Genomic DNA, 17,126 nt, shown 5'->3' on the forward strand with positions numbered 1-17,126 from the left:
TTTTATATGGAACAATTCCATATCATGGGTATCAAATTCCTACGATTAAAATTGATAACATAAAATTTAAACAATGTAAATTTTACCTTAAAATCTCGAAGCGAGATTATGGACACCAACAGATTAATCTGCTCTTGTTGTATATCCCAGGAACTGATGAACGAACTTTTCTTCAATCAGGTCCACGAACAGAAGTTTAATCCCTCTGATAGACTGCACTAGAAAGTCTATCAGAAGTTTCTACGAAGAGAAATAACAGATTTGATCTGCTAATTCAGACTGCAAATTAGAAATTTGCTGACTGAAATTCTCGAACACAGTAGAGGAGGGGGGGCCGAATTCTCTAGAGAGAGAGCTCTAGGGTTTCGAATTTTTTATGCCTTGATTGTGTCAATTTCTGTACTGCAATAACTTATTTATAATGTGGGCTGCTAACAGCTTAGGGCCCATTAGTCATAAGTTCAAGCCTGACAAGCAAAGCCCGCATGTTCAGAAATTAATATAAAATTCATCATGACTCAGATTGATAAACCAATTTCACCAATGTGCACAAAAACCATTTCTGCATCTTTTAAAGTCAAGACAAATTTTCTGAATCCGAATTCAGTGGTTTCCAAAAATGTCCATCAATATGTCATTTTAGGAAATCTTACTCCCTCTACTTTTAAATAAGAAGTCCTACTTCTTTATCCACTAAATTTAACTCTTTAAATTTATTTATCTCAACGGGAATTAGAAATCCATTACTTATGTGACCCTCAATGGTTCAGGGATACAGCTAGCCGTGGGCTCACAACTCCTTGTGACTCGGAACAACAATTTTTGACTTGCCCATTGAATCATGGTAAGAGCGTCTAGCAACATCGCCTCATGATTTCCTAGGTATCACTGATAGTTCCTGCAAGAACCAGTAGATTTTGGTTAGCGTACAGTACGGTCCCTTCATCTATATATCCCGATCGAATCAACAACCATTGGTACAACGAGAGTCGTTCGAGATTCGATAACTATGCAATGCATCTCGAAGATCAAATAGTGACATCGCATGTGCTACTAAAAAACCATTTCTTAAAGCACATCATGTACTCTGGCCAGAGATTTGTCACACTAATATCTCCTCAGATCGCATAGGATATCCACGCTCGCAAGAATGTGGTGAATCCTTGACAACAAAGCATCGACTCCTATATGTGTTGTAACTGCACACAATCCCAACACCTGATGACCCCAATAGAGTCGGTAAACGAGTCAAAGTACAGTACTAGCATATAGAGTCTCCATGATGTTTCAAGTAGTAATGACTAATGGTGTACAACCAAAACCACGGACTATATCCACTCGATAAGTGATAACCACTTGGAAAGTCCGAATAGGGTAGTTCGATCATTCATCATATGAATATCCATTTGCATGCTTTGAACATCTCTATGTTCCATACCAATGAAACATGGTACTCGGCATCGCAAATGCTAGTCTCAATCTCGAGCGATCCTTATCCTTATTTGTGGACGGCTCAATTGACTAGGAACTGTTTAGAATATATAGTGAACATAAGATGTGTTTTATGACAGTGATCTCTCTATATTCACTATCTCATCTTACTTTAGTATATTCAAGGTCTTTATCAAAATAGCAATAGTATATCATTATATAATAATAAGATAAAGTGAACGCCATTTAAAGAACGTATATTATATTAAACAAAGATTGTTTACAAAAAGAGACTCTCAAAGCCCTTAGCCACAAGTTGGCTAACGGGGCATCAACTCTTTCACACCCCGTATGTTGGCTTTGATGGTTTTGTTGTTGGTGATGGCATTGGACTTCCCATCACTCACACAGGTTGTTTCTTACCATCCTCTAGCTCACCTACCCTGTTATTCCCACATGCTATCTGTGTTCCTTCAATTAATAAAAACCTCTTTTCTGTCACACAAATTTGTAAAACTAATGATGTCATTGTTGTTTTCTCCTATTCTGCTTTTTAGGTGAAGGATCCTCGCACGGGGGCTATTATCCATCAGGGCCCACTTAATAGCGGCGTCTACTCATGGTCTGCATCTCAGCCTTCTCCACCACTGGCTCTCTCTGCTTCTGTCAAGTCTCTCCCTATCTTGCATAGTCGTTTGGGTCTTCATCCGTCTACTTGAGTCTTACGTTATTTAGTAGTGTCTAAGTCATTGTCATGTCCTTCTTCAGTTTGTAATTTTTATTGTAATTCGTGTCTATGCAATAAAAGTCACATGCTTCCTTTTCATGATTCTTCGCTCACTTCGCAATTTTCTCTTGATTTAATATTCTCTGATGTCTGGACTTCTGCTGTACTCTCATGTGATGCATATAAATACTACGTTATATTTGTTGGTCACTATAGGAAATATATCTGGTTGTATCCCCTAAATCGTAAATCGGATGTCTTATCTGTCTTCCAATGCTTCAAGTCTCTTGTCGAGAAATGGTTTATTCGCCCCACCCTCACCCTGTATACTGACAATGGTGGGGGCATTTATTGCTCTCAAAGGGTTTCTTAGTTTGCATGGAATTCCTCACCTCACCATACCCACCCCCACACCCTTGAACATAATGGCTACTCTGAATATCGTCACATCAGATTATCGAAGCCGGTCTTGCCCTTCTCTAGCATGCGTCTATCTCTACCCGTTTCTGGCCCTTTGCCTTTGCCACTGCAACTTATCTGATCAATCTTCTACCCAAACACAATCTTTTGTATAAATCATCCTTCGAGTATCTATTCACCACCGCGCCGAATCTCTCCAAACTCAACATTTTTGGCTGCCTCTATTATCCTTGGCTCCGTCCCTACTCTCCTCACAAGCTTACACACTGGTCCTCCCCTTGTGTCTTCTTTGGCTACTGCCTTACACAGAGTGCATATCTCTACTATGATCTTTCTTCTGGTAAGTATTTGTTTCTCGTCATTTTGTTTTTGTTGAGTCTTAGTTTCCTTTTGCCAGTGGTGGTTCTTGTGTTGGCCTATGCCACGATGCGCTCTCTGGTTCTCCTATGGAGGACTCCTATGTTGTTGATCCTTCACCTATCTGCTCGTCTGGCCCATTCCCAGCCCCGGACGTCCAGCCCAACCCCAAGCCTCCAACCACTCAACCAACCCAAATTGTTGAACCACCCCCTCTCACTCCCCTCGCCCCTGATCCCAACACTCATCAAATGGTGACCCACTCCAAAAATAATATCTTCCAACCTAATCCCCGCTTCAGTCTCACTGCTATCACTGACACTGTCCTGTCTTATCCTACATCGCATACCCTTGCACTCAAGGATCCTCGTTGGCGTGCAACCATTTCTGATGAATTTGATGCATATTTTAGTGATGGTACATGGGATCTTGTACTGTCTAATATGTCTCAGAATGTTTTTGGTTGCAAATAGGTATTTCTGCTGAAGCAAAAGCCTGATGTCTTGTTGATCGCTACAAAGCCCATCTAGTTGTCAAGGGGTTTCATCAATGTCTGGGTCTTGACTTCACTGACACCTTTATTCATGTGGCAAAACACCCACCACTGTACGTATTCTCATGTCTCTTGTTGTCTCAAATGATTGGTCTCTTACGTCAGATGGATGTGAACAATACTTTTCTCCAGAGCCAGTTGGATGACTGTGTTTATATGGTTCAGCCACTTGGCTTTTTTTAACTCTGATTTTTCATCTCATGTCTGCAAGTTAAACAAAGCAATCTATGGTCTTAAGCAGGCACCCCGGGCATGGTACACGGCACCCCATCATTTTTTACTCAATATTGGTTTCACTGCCTCCCTGGCTGATACATACTTATTTATTTTCCGCTTTGACGGTGTCATCATGTATCTGTTTTTCTATGTCAATGATTTAATCCTCATAGGAAATTATGGTGGTGCTCTTCAGGGATTCATCAAATAGTTGGGTGCTCGATTCTCTATCAAGGATCTGGGTTCCTTAACTTACTTTTTGGGTGTTGAGGTTGTTTCTTATTCAGGAGGCCTTTGTCTTTCTCAGCAGAATTATCTTTTTGATATTCCCACCAAGACCAACATGGTTGACTCGAAACCTTTTTCCGCGCCCCTTGCCACCCTCGCCCCTTTGCAGCTCTCGGATGGCTCGTCCCCTACCGATTCTACTTTGTATCGCCAGACGATTGGTAGTCTGCAGTATCTCTCATTACTCTCCCAAAAATTTCCTTTCCTGTTAATAAACTGTCTCAGTTCATGCACGCTCCCTCATCTATCCACTGGGGATGGCCAAGCGTCTCTAGCGCTACCTTAATGGCACTCGCTCATAGAGTCTAATGCTTCGACGTCACAACTCGCCCTCTTTACACGCCTTTTGTAATGCTAACTGGGCTGGTGATATTGATGATCGAACCTCTACTGGTGCTTATATTATTTTCCTGTGTCCCAATCCCATTTCCTGGAGCTCCCGAAAGCAGGGCTCTGTTGCTCGCTCATCCACTGAGGCTGAATATCATGCTATTGCCTCCCCTGCTGCGTAACTTCAATGGATTCGTTCTCTTCTTGATGAATTTGGTGTCACTACTACCACTTCTCCTGCTTCTTCTACTGCGACAATGTTGGGGCCACTTATCCTAGTGTCAATCTAGAGTTTTCACTCTCGCATGAAGCACATTGCGCTGGATTATCATTTTGTTCGTGAACTGATTCAAATTCATAAAATTCGTGTATCTCATGTCTCCTCCTCTAACCAGCTAGCTGCTGCATTGACGAAGTCCATTCCCAGTACAAGTCTTCGTCTGTTGTGCTCCAAGATTGATGTATCTCCGAACCCACCATCTTGAGGGAGCCTATTGGAATATATTTTTAAATATATTGAGCATATCTCTTGTATATTTTTGTATATTTGTTTTTTTTATCTTGATCTCTTTAGGTTGTATATAAATATACATTGTGTCATTATTTCATAGATATATGAAATTATATTGTCTTCATACGTTAATTTCTACACTAAATCCTAGAATTACAAATCTTACCAACCTTTATTTTTCCCTTCTATATTCCTAGGACAAGGGATATTTATGAAAAAAAAAAATGAAAGGAGAAGGATTGTTAATACTAGGGGGATAGGTGGGTTTATTTTTCCTCCTCTAAACACACTTAATCATGCATATAGCATATTAACTGGGTTTTTTAAAAAATTACCGAACAAGAGTTAAACACCAAAAGTAACATGCAATCCTTCGTACCAAACAATCCATGAAAGGGATAAAAAGCATTTTATGGAATGAACGAGTTTCTGCCAAACAATCCATGAAAGGGATAAAAAGCATTTTATGGAATGAACGAGTTTCTGCAATATTATTATCTGGATGACTTGGGATATTTGATTCCACTCGACAAGTCTAAAATATTTTGTTATGCTTGATGTTTGGGAAAGTCATGGATATACATCCAAGTACCTCACTCATATCTACTGACAAGCCCTCCAAGATTTCTTACTTTGTGAGTATCTTGCTTCTTCGGTAATTATTTCAGCAAATGCGGGCATGCAACATTTATTCATAAGTTCAAACAATTAATTAAGTATGGAGATAATGTATTTCCAATGATCATAATGTTTGATGGGGAAAAACTCAAAACATGTTGTCGTGTAGAGATATAGAAGACTTTCTTCCAACTTACAATATTATATTATTGTATTGGATCATTTTAAATTAATGCAACGTCAATTTCAATATTATATGCAAAACATTTGATTGAATTAATATTCATCCACTCTGGACAATAATATAATATTGTAAGTTGGAAGAAAGTCTTCTATATCATGAGTACGTCAGCTAAAAAAATTCTCAAATTTTGTCATACTCCCTTCATGCATTAATGGATTCAATGAGGCCATCGAATTATTGGCAGAGATTCAAGCCATGATTAAAGCAAAGAGGGCCGTTCCTTGTAGGAGTCAAAAGAGTCCTTTGACTCAGTCCCAATAAATTTGGGGGCCCATAAATTTAAAAAAAAAATTAGTAGTATAAGGTTAATTATAGTATAGCCCACTCTCACAAAAAAAAAACTATAGTATAGCCCAATCAAAATTCATTGCCCAGCCTTTTTCCAACTATAAACGGAAGTTTACAGAAAACAATTAGATTTCAATTCAACATTACGGCATCACATTTGGTTTCTTTCGAAGGTTTTTTTCTCAATTCTCGTGTGCTGTATATTTTCCTAAATATTTGTTTATTTGATTATTTCATAACTAGATTGAGACATTGAGAATATTTTTTAATGGAGAAATGTATAAAAATGATTTGAATGAAACATTTGAATTATTGTACTTAAACTGTTTGATAAAATGTTCGAATTAGTTTTTTTGGTAACAATGATATATTGTTGATCAAAGAGATAATAATTGAAAATTGTGAATTTGATATCTAACACATAGTCAATCAGAAGAGGCAATTGGGAAGAATTGACATTAAATTGTTTTTTCTTTTTTTCTTGGTAGTACACGTAAGATGAAAGGAATTTGAGGAATAGTTGCAGGTTTTGTGAGTTCAACTTTTGATTAATTTTCTAATCACATAAATGATGGTTAGGACACAGTAAAATCTATCCCTTGAAAAAAGTTATTGGTAACTATATCCATTTATAAGCTGGGAATGATGGAGGTATTATCTGTGTGCTGTTTGCACTGACTAAGTTTATGTTTTTGTTTTTATGCTGACCCATCTGATTAAAAGCATTTGAATAACGATGTTATCTCCATTCATTAGAAGCACTAAGGTGTACTTATAATGCTATAATTTCATGATAATGCATGAGTTCCAATCAAGGCAGTTCCTTTTACAGATTTATATATGGTGTTTCGTGTTTGCAAGTTGTTTCATTGATCAATAAATTTGTATGCACTTAAATACTTAATCAGTGACAATAGGAAATCTGATCTGAATTGGAAATTATGATTTATTTATTATAAATTTTCAATGAAGAAGAGGAGTATATAATTTCTTTGTGTGGTTTATTTATTAAAATTTTCATTTAATTGTTAAATTCTAAGGTTTACCATGCCTCCTGGGTCTCAAAAAAGAAAAAGAAAGCAAAATGTTGAAGAACTAATTCGAAGTCAAGCTGGAGATATCAATAAGTACTTTGTTTCAAACAAAAAAACGCTTGTGGAGGTTGAAAACATGGTTGATAATTCAATTAGTAGATAACAAGATAATGAATTGGATGATAATGAGATTGATACTGAAGAATTCCTTGCATCTGTTAATGTCGATGAATTGAATGATAATGAAAAAGATGATGAGTATGTTCAACATGAGAACTTTAATGATCAAGATACTTGCTATGATGATCCGGGGAAGTGGGACAACATTGATCAGAAAGTTAGAGATTTTTTAGTAGAAAGAGGTCCAAAAAGAGATGTTCGTAATGTATTTCCCAAGGATAGTGCTAACAGACATTTCAATGCGTCACATTATAAGAGAATTCTGCCAAACGGGGAGGAAAGTGATAGAAGATGGCTATTATATTCATTTTCTAATCACAAGTTTTTTTGTTTTTGTTGCAAATTATTCAAGAAACAGGTAACAGTGGCTGGATATGGTCAGTTAGCTAATGAAGGATATAATGATTGGCACAATTTGAGTCGTTGTCTTGCAAATCATGAAGCGAGTAATGAGCATATGGAGTGTATGATGAATTGGCTTGAATTGGAAAGAAGGTTGAGAACAAATAAAGTGATTGATGCAGGCGTTCAAGTACAACTTAATAAAGAAAGAGAACATTGGAAACAAGTGTTACAGAGGATAATCGCAGTTGTTCAACTATCAGCGAAGAATAATTTAGCATTTCGAGGAAGTTGTGAAAAGCTTTATGCTGAAAACAATGGTTTATTCCTACAGGTAATTGAAATGATCGCAGTGTTTGATCCAGTAATGAAAGAGCACCTCTGGAGGATTAAAGACCATGAGACTTACACTACATATCTCGGTTGCAAAATTCAGAATGAGTTGATACAGATGTTGGCAAGTGAGGTAAGAAAAACAATACTTGCAAAGGTTAGAAGAGCAAAATATTTTTCAATCATATTAGATTGTACTCCTGATGTTAGTCATAAGGAGCAAATGTCCATTGTCATACGATGTTTAGATGATTCAGAAAGTTCCACAAAAGTAGAAGAATATTGGGTGCAATTTTTAGAGGTTGATGATACTTCGGGACTTGGGCTTTTTATGCATATTAAAAATGCTTTAGTCAATCTTGATCTTGACATTAATGATTGTTACGCCTTAAACGCATATAAATCTCGATTGTGAGATTAATGTTTTTAATGCATTAACAAGGCCATTTTCTCTATGTTTTGATGATTAACAAAACTAGGTTAAAATGTTACTAATGTTTACAATGAGCTTATTACAGAGTTAAAATTTTCAAGTTGAATTAAGGCTCAATTGCGAACAAGTTTATTCAAGATCAGAAACAAATTTCGAAGACTTATACTGCTACGAGTTCGGAAGCTCCGATTGGAGTTCGGAACCTCCGATTGGAGTTCGGAACCTCCGATCATGATCAGAAGGATCTTCGGAAGCTAAGGGACGATCGGACGTTCCGATATAGGTTCGGAAGCTCCGATCAATTTTCAAGGAATTTTATATTGTTCGGAAGCAGAACGAAAGCTACGAAGTGACGATATCGGAAGCACCGATCATAGATCGGAAGTTCCGATCTGCAACGGCGGCCTGATAATCTTGTGCGGAAGACTTTTGCCCGACAACATATTTAATGCGCCGATCGGAAGCTCCGAAGTGGGATCGGAAGTTCCGATCCTGTACAAACCGCGTGACTCAGAATTCAAATTTCGGAAGCTCCGATGCTGGGAACGGAAGTTCCGATCGATGCCGAATTTTCAGCTATAAATAGAGGCATTCCGAGACCATTTCAAGCATCCCAACATCTTCAAGTCTCTCAATCCTCTTAAGCATTATTTGAGCTATTTGTTGAGCAATTTGTAGCCCCTTTGAGCTTTCAAAATATATTCATATATCGAGTTGTATCCGGGGTTGTGAAAATCGTTGGTGTAAACACTTGAGTTTGAAGCCAAGTGTTGTGTGATTATTGAGGCTATCCTTGGAGCCCTTAAGGCCAAGTGTTGAGTTGTATCGGCGCGGTGATCGTGTTGAGTTGTACGGCTATCCTTGGAGCCATCAAGGCCAAGAGTTGAAGTGCTAGTGGATCCTTGGTTAATCGATCTTAACCAAAAAGGGGAGACGTAGACGATTTATCGTCAAACATCCATAAACATCTCTTATCCCTTTTTACTGCTTTATTTACATTACGCATTTATTTACTGCACTTATATTTAATTGCTTTAAGTCTTCCGCTTGCGTATTTGCATAATCGCTTTAAATTGCTAAAGTTGCCAATAGAACCTAAATCCCCCCCATTAGGTTCTAACAAGTGGTATCAGAGCCACCTTTTTACAAAATATTTTCAAAAAGGTTCTTATGGCAAATCTAGCGAGCGACTATGCTCAAGGGCAATCAACAAATCGTCTTCCTCTTTTCAATGGCATAAACTACGGATATTGGAAAAATTGAATGTCCCTATATATCCAATCCGTAGACTATGACCTTTGGAAGGTTACTGTGAAAGGTTCCTACATACTTATTAAAGAGGTTGAGAGTGTCAAAATTCCTAAAGGAATGGACGACTTTTCTAAGGAGGACATGAAACTTATATCTCAAAATACTAAAGCCATGAATATTCTTCATTGTTACTTAGATATGAACGAGTACAAACGGATCTCAATGTGCTCATCCGCTAAAGAGATATGGGACAAGTTGGAAATATGCCATGAAGGGACTAATCAAGTCAAAGAGACGAAGATCGATCTACTCCAACTCAAATACGAAACATTTGAGATGGAAGCCAATGAGGATATTGACACAATGTTCCGAAGGCTTACTCAAATTATCAATGAGCTAGCCCAATTTGGGGAACAATATCCAACCAAGCAAGTGTGGAGGAGAGCTCTACGCGCTTTACCCAAGGAGTGGGATGCCAAGAGGACGGCTATCATAGAATCCAACAAAGGCGACACCGCTTCCTATGACCTTGATCAACTCCATGGGACTCTAAAAACCCATGAGTTAGAATTGTCTATAAGAAAGGAAATAAAGAAAGAATATATCAAGGTAAAGGGGATTGCTCTATCTATCCAATCCAAAGAAGAAGATGAAGATGATGATATGGCACTCTTTGCAAGAAAATTCAAAAGATTTATGTGAGGAAACAACTTCAAAAAGAAGACCGAAAAAGAAGTAACATGCTATAACTGTCAAGAACAAGGCCACTATTCAAATGAGTGTTCTCTCAAGAAGAAAGTTGACAAGGGAAAGAAGAAAGCACTCATATCCACTTGGAGTGATAGCGACGATGACGAGGAGAAAGCTAACATCTGCCTCATGGCTAAAAGTGATAACATCGTCTCCGATGGCGATGACGAGGTACCTTCCTATGACGAACTACTACATGCATATAAACATATGTTTGATATGGCTAAATCTCTTAGAAAGAAAATTAGAAAGCTCAAACATGAATTAGAAACTAAGGAGCATGAAAACCTAAGATTAAAAGATGACATAGCTCACTTAGAAAAATCTTTTGATAAGTTCAATGTTAGCAGTAATAATTTCAATAATTTACTTAGCATGCAGAAATGAAGTTTTGATAAGGGCGGAATAGGGTATGGTAAGAAATCAATTGACTTTACTAGCCTAATTGCTAAGGCAAAAATGAGATTACCCCCTACATTCTCTTATTGTTGTAAAATAGGTCATGTTAGACATAAATGTAGATATTTAAGATTTCAACATGATCAAAAGAGCTATATGAAATGGAGTCCTAAGAGTACTTAACAACTCATTAGTCGGCATTATGAGATCATGATCCAAGAGAGTTCATCATAGACCGGTTTAAACTGCCTTGACTTGCGACTGGTCTTCCTGATGAACGCTGCTCTGTCCAAGGAAATAGGTTTTTAAAGAGGCCATAACCCTACCTACTACTGGGAGCACTCTTGGAAAGTGGCGATGATGTCGCTTTGAGAGACTGAACTCTTAGAAATCTATTTTGTATTTCTCTTTTCTAACACTGTGGACCCAAAAGAACTAAAGGGTACCAAAATCAATTCTTGCATGGAAATAGGAAAACTGTTCTCCCTAGCATATGGTATCTAAACAGTGGATGCTCTAGACATATGACCGGGAACAAGGAGCTACTCCAATCGGTCAAACCAAAGGAGAAAGGAACTGTCACCTTTGGAGACAACAGCAAAGGAGTTATCGAAGGAATAGGCTCAATAGATATATCTGAATCCTGTTTGATTGATGATGTACTCCTAGTGAAAGGGCTTAAGAATAACTTACTAAGCATAAGTCAATTGTGCAATAGAGATTATGAAGTCAAATTCACTCCCCAACACTGCACTATATCACTCACGACTAACAAATCCATAAATTTCAAAGGATATAGAAGTGAAAATGTATACAAGGTTTCTTTAAACAATTTATCTTTATCAAATATTAAAAGCCTTGTATCCTTGAATGTTGATGACAACATTCTTTGGCATAGACGACTAGATCATGTTGGTCCTAGTACCATAAAAAAACTTTTTAAACTTTATTTAGTTGTTGGTATGCCAAAACTCAATTTAAATTTAGATTCTGTTTGTGATCCGTGTCAACTTGGCAAACATACAAGAGAATCTTTTAAAAGAAAAAATTTTGTATCTACTTCTATGCCCCTTGAACTTCTTTACCTAGATCTATGTGGTCCCTCGAAGAACGCTAGCCTAGGAGGGAAGCTTTATGCATTTGTCATTGTAGATGATTTCTCACGTTACACGTGGACATTGTTTTTAGCCCACAAAAATAATGCCTTTGATTATTTTAAAACTTTTGTCAAACGTGTTGAGAATGAGAAAAATATTTCAATAAAACAGATTCATAGTGACCACGGAACTGAATTTCAAAATGAGAGTTTTACAATTTTTTGTGAAGAGAAAGGCATCGGTTACAATTTTTCTTGTATAAGGACTCCTCAACAAAACGGGGTCGTTGAGAGGAAAAATAGGACACTTGTGGAGATTGCGAGGACCATGATATGTGAGCATTCTCTACCAAAATATTTTTGGGCTGAAGAAATGAACACTGCTTGTTACATCATTAATCGTGTATCAATAAGGCCAATTCTCAAGAAAACTCCATATGAATTATGGAGAGGGAGAAAGCCTAACATTTCATACTTTCGGGCTTTCGGTTCCAAATGCTATATACATAATAACGGTAAGGACAACTTTGGAAAATTTGATGCCAAATCCGACAAATGTATTTTTCTTGGGTATTCCACAATAAGTAAGGCTTTTAGAGTTTTTAATAAATGTACTTTACTTGTTGAAGAATCTATGCATGTTGTATTTGATGAATCTATGTCAATAGTCTCTCGCACTAACAATGATGATGTAGAATTACTCGAAGAAGAGATGACTTCATCAAGTCTAAATGATTTAGATGTTTCTGTTGAGGAAATACCACTTCCAAAGGATTGGACGTTTCACAAAGATCATCCTATAGATCTTATCATTGGAAGTCCTTCGAATGGAGTAACTACTCGTTCTTCTCTTAATAATATTTGCAATCATCTTGCTTTTGTTTCACATGTTGAACCTAAGTGCATTGATGATGCTTTATTAGATGATTCTTGGATTATTGCTATGCAAGATGAATTGAATGAGTTTAAGCGCAATGAAGTTTGGAATCTTGTTCCTAGGCCGCATGATAGATCTATTATTGGTACTAAATGGGTCTTAAGGAATAAACTTGACGAGCATGGTACTATCACTAGAAATAAAGCTAGGCTTGTAGCTAAAGGACATAGTCAAGAAGAAGGCATTGATTATGATGAGACTTATGCTCCTGTTGCTAGACTAGAATCTATTCGCATGATACTTGCATTTTCTTGCTCTAGAAATTTTAAATTATTTCAAATGGATGTTAAGAGTGCTTTTCTGAATGGTGAATTAAAAGAAGAAGTTTATATTGAACAACCTGATGGCTTTGTTGATGCTTTACTGCCTGATCATGTGTATAGATTAAACAAAGCTTTGTATGGATTGAAACAAGCTCCTAGAGCTTGGTATGATAAACTGTCTACTTTCTTGCTTTCAAATGGTTTTTCAAGAGGAAAGATCGACATTACTTTATTCACCAAGAATGTCAAAAATGATCTTTTGATTGTGCAAATTTATGTTGATGATATAATATTTGGTTCTACTGACGAATCTCTTTGTCAAGATTTCTCCAAGCTTATGCAGGAACATTTTGAGATGAGCATGATGGGGGAACTTAACTATTTACTTGGATTGCAAGTCAAACAGTGCAAGGATGGGTTCTTTGTGAACCAAAGCAAATACATCAAGGAGATTCTAAAGAAGTTTGGGATGGAGAACACAAAATCATCATCCACACCGATGAGCATAGCAATCAGACTCGACAAGGATGAAAATGGTAAATCTGTAGATCAATCTTTCTTTCGTAGTATGATTGGCTCCTTACTTTATGCTACTGCTAGTAGACCGGACATTATGTTTAGTGTTTGCTTGTGTGCACGATTTCAATCATATCCAAAGGAATCACATTTGTTCGCCTTAAAACGCATTTTCAAATATCTTTCAAATACTCCAAATCTCGGCTTGTGGTATTCGAAAAATTCTTTCTTTGATTTAAAAGCTTACTGTGATGCCGACTTTGATGGATATAAGGTGGACAGGAAAAGAACTAGTGGAACCTGTTTCTTTTTAGGAAACTGTTTAGTTTCTTGGTTTTCCAAAAAGCAAAATTGTGTTGCGTTGTCAACGACCGAAGCCGAATATATGGCTGCTGGTAGTTGTTGTGCGCAAATTCTTTGGATGAAGCATCAATTGCTTGACTATGGTGTATCTTTTTCAAAAATCCCTATTTTCTGTGACAACACTAGCGCCATATGTCTTACAAAGAATCCAATTCAACATTCGCGCACCAAACATATTGACATTCGTCATTATTTTATTCGTGACCACATCGAACAAAATAAATTTGAACTTCAATATGTTGAAACGACAAATCAAATTGCCGATATTTTTACAAAACCACTAGATGAAAATACTTTTATTCGTTTGCGTGGTGAACTTGGCATGATTGAGTTGTAATCGCTTGTAGACATAAGTTAAATTTAATGTCATATTAAGGGAGAGCTTAATATTAAAATTTGAGCAAATTAATGTTGGATAATATAAATTAATTGTATTTATTCAATATTATAAAGCTCACATTTTTATATGGTTTATCTGTTTAAGAATTAATTTGCAAAATTTAAAATTAAAGAGTCAAAAATCGCAATTTTACCTCAGGTGGATCGGAACCACCGATTTCGGATCGGAAACACCGATTAAGAATCGGAACCTCTGATCCCTATCCCGCCATTTCCTATTCTGCGCGGTAATTTTTCCCTCCAAGACATAGATCGGAACCTCCGATCCACATCTTACCCGACTTTTTGGATTATTTTCACCGCCTTAAATTTAATTACCGCCTCAGGATCGGAACGTCCGAAGAACGTTCGGAGCTTCTGATCAACACGTGGCTTGATTTAAGTCGACCGCACGATCGGAACGTTCGATCGCAGATCGGAGCTTCCGATCGATTCTGTCCCTATAAATATCAGATCGCTCATTCCGATTTTTCACACCTAGAAATCATATTCTTTTCTCCCTTTAATCCGATCCAAACCTCTCTAAATGGCATCCAAACGCCGTCGTGATTTAGCCACTACAAGACAAGCCCAATCCCATGATCCGACCCAGCCTGCCATCTCTAGGCCCATTCCCGAAGACTATCAGGGCCGTACTATTCATCCTGGTCGTATCTTAGATTCCGCCTATTTAGCCCAGTCTCATCTCCTTCTGTTGGACCTTATCAAGGCTCAACAATGGGAATCTTTCTTTCTTCCATCTGTCCCTGACTCCATCTACATTTCTCTCATTCACGAGTTCTATGCCAATCTTGAACTCGAATTAGGTCAGGGTGAGATCACCATTGCCACGATTGTTCAAGGCAGGCATATTCGTTTTTCTTCTGCTGATTTGTCCTCCTGGTTTGATCTTCCCAGGAATGGACCCGGTGAATACTTCTCGCAAAACTGGCCTCAAAATGATCCTTCTTTTAATCGTGAGTTGTATATTTCTACCATTCTTGGTCGTCCAGCTACTGCTGCTGATGATCGTATCCACCTCATGAGTCTTTGTCCTGATTTTCAAATCATTCAAAAACTCATTACCACTTCTATAGTTCCTCGCAGTGGAGACCTCTCCACTTGCAAATATTTAGATTTATGCATTCTATTTCATATCATTTCATCTCGACCTTTTAACCTTCCGCGCCTTGTTATGCAGACTATGCATCACACGACAAAGACGGTGAAAAATGTTTCTTTTCCTTATGCCCGGTTTATCAACCGGATTTTGAGTCGTTTCGCTGTTGAATTTGAGGGGATACCTTCTATTGAAATCCCACCAAGTCACATCTTTAACCATCATTCTATCACCAGGATGGATTTATCCTGGAATCCTGTGTACTCTCGATGGGTTGAAGATCGAGGAAGAGTATTTTCTAGATTTTCACCTATTTTTGCCTTTCATTTACCATATTCCACTCTTCCCCACTCTATCCAAATCAAAGGTTTTCCGACTGTTCCTCCTAACACTGATATTCCATCATCTTCCGGTTTTGAGGCCTTTGCGGCCAACCTTGAAGATGTTCCTTTCCAAACTCCTGAGGTCCCTGCAACCCCAGCAAACCAATTCCCTAGCGACCGTCTATTCGAGACACTTCATCGTATGGAGACGAGCATGCACACTCACTTTTCCGAGTTGACTGCTAGAGTTGCTTCTTTGGAGACCCGATTTGATGAGTTCACCTCTCGCTATCCTCCGCCAACTCGCGATGATGACTCTTAGATTTTTATTTTACATTTTAAGTTGTATTTGGTCTTATGTAAAATTTAAATTCTATTGGAATAAAATAGTTTATATTCATTCTCTTTTATTCACTTATTATTACTTTTTTCTTATCACAAAAAGTGGGAGAATTAATTGGTTAATCAGTTAAATTGAGTAAAAAATATTTATTTGTTAAAAACTTTGTTGCTTATTTCAGGGGGAGTTTTTAAATACAATTTAAATACTTATATTCTTTTTACTGTCTATTTTTATTTTCTATTTTTAACCAAGTTTTGTGATCATAAAAAAGGGGGAGATTGTTACGCCTTAAACGCATATAAATCTCGATTGCGAGATTAATGTTTTTAATGCATTAACAAGACCCTTTTCTCTATGTTTTGATGATTAACAAAACTAGGTTAAAGTGTTACTAATGTTTACAATGAGCTTATTATAGAGTTAAAATTTTCAAGTTGAAAGGCTCAATTGCGAACAAGTTTATTTAAGATCAGAAACAAATTTCGAAGACTTATACTGCTACGAGTTCGGAAGCTCCGATTGGAGTTCGGAACCTCCAATCATGATCAGAAGGACCTTCGGAAGCTAAGGGACGATCGGACGTTCCGATATAGGTTCGGAAGCTCCGATCAATTTTCAAGGAATTTTATATTGTTCGAAAGCAGAACAGAAGCTACGAAGTGACGAGATCGGAAGCACCGATCATAGATCGGAAGTTCCGATCTGCAACGGCAGCCTGATAATCTTGTCCGGAAGACTTTTGCCCGACAACATATTTAATGCGCCGATCGGAAGCTCCGAAGTGGGATCGGAAGTTCCGATCCTGTACAAACCGCGTGACTCAGAATTCAAATTTCGGAAGCTCCGATGCTGGGAACGGAAGTTCCGATCGATGCCGAATTTTCAGCTATAAATAGAGGCATTCCGAGACCATTTCAAGCATCCCAACATCTTCAAGTCTCTCAATCCTCTTAAGCATTATTTGAGCAATTTGTTGAGCAATTTGTAGCCCCTTTGAGCTTTCAAAATATATTCATATATCGAGTTGTATTCGGGGTTGTGAAAATCGTTGGTGTAAACACTTGAGTGTGAAGCCAAGTGTT

Source organism: Henckelia pumila, chromosome 3 (assembly GCF_033568475.1).
Source record: "Henckelia pumila isolate YLH828 chromosome 3, ASM3356847v2, whole genome shotgun sequence".
Classification (NCBI taxonomy): Eukaryota; Viridiplantae; Streptophyta; class Magnoliopsida; order Lamiales; family Gesneriaceae; genus Henckelia; species Henckelia pumila.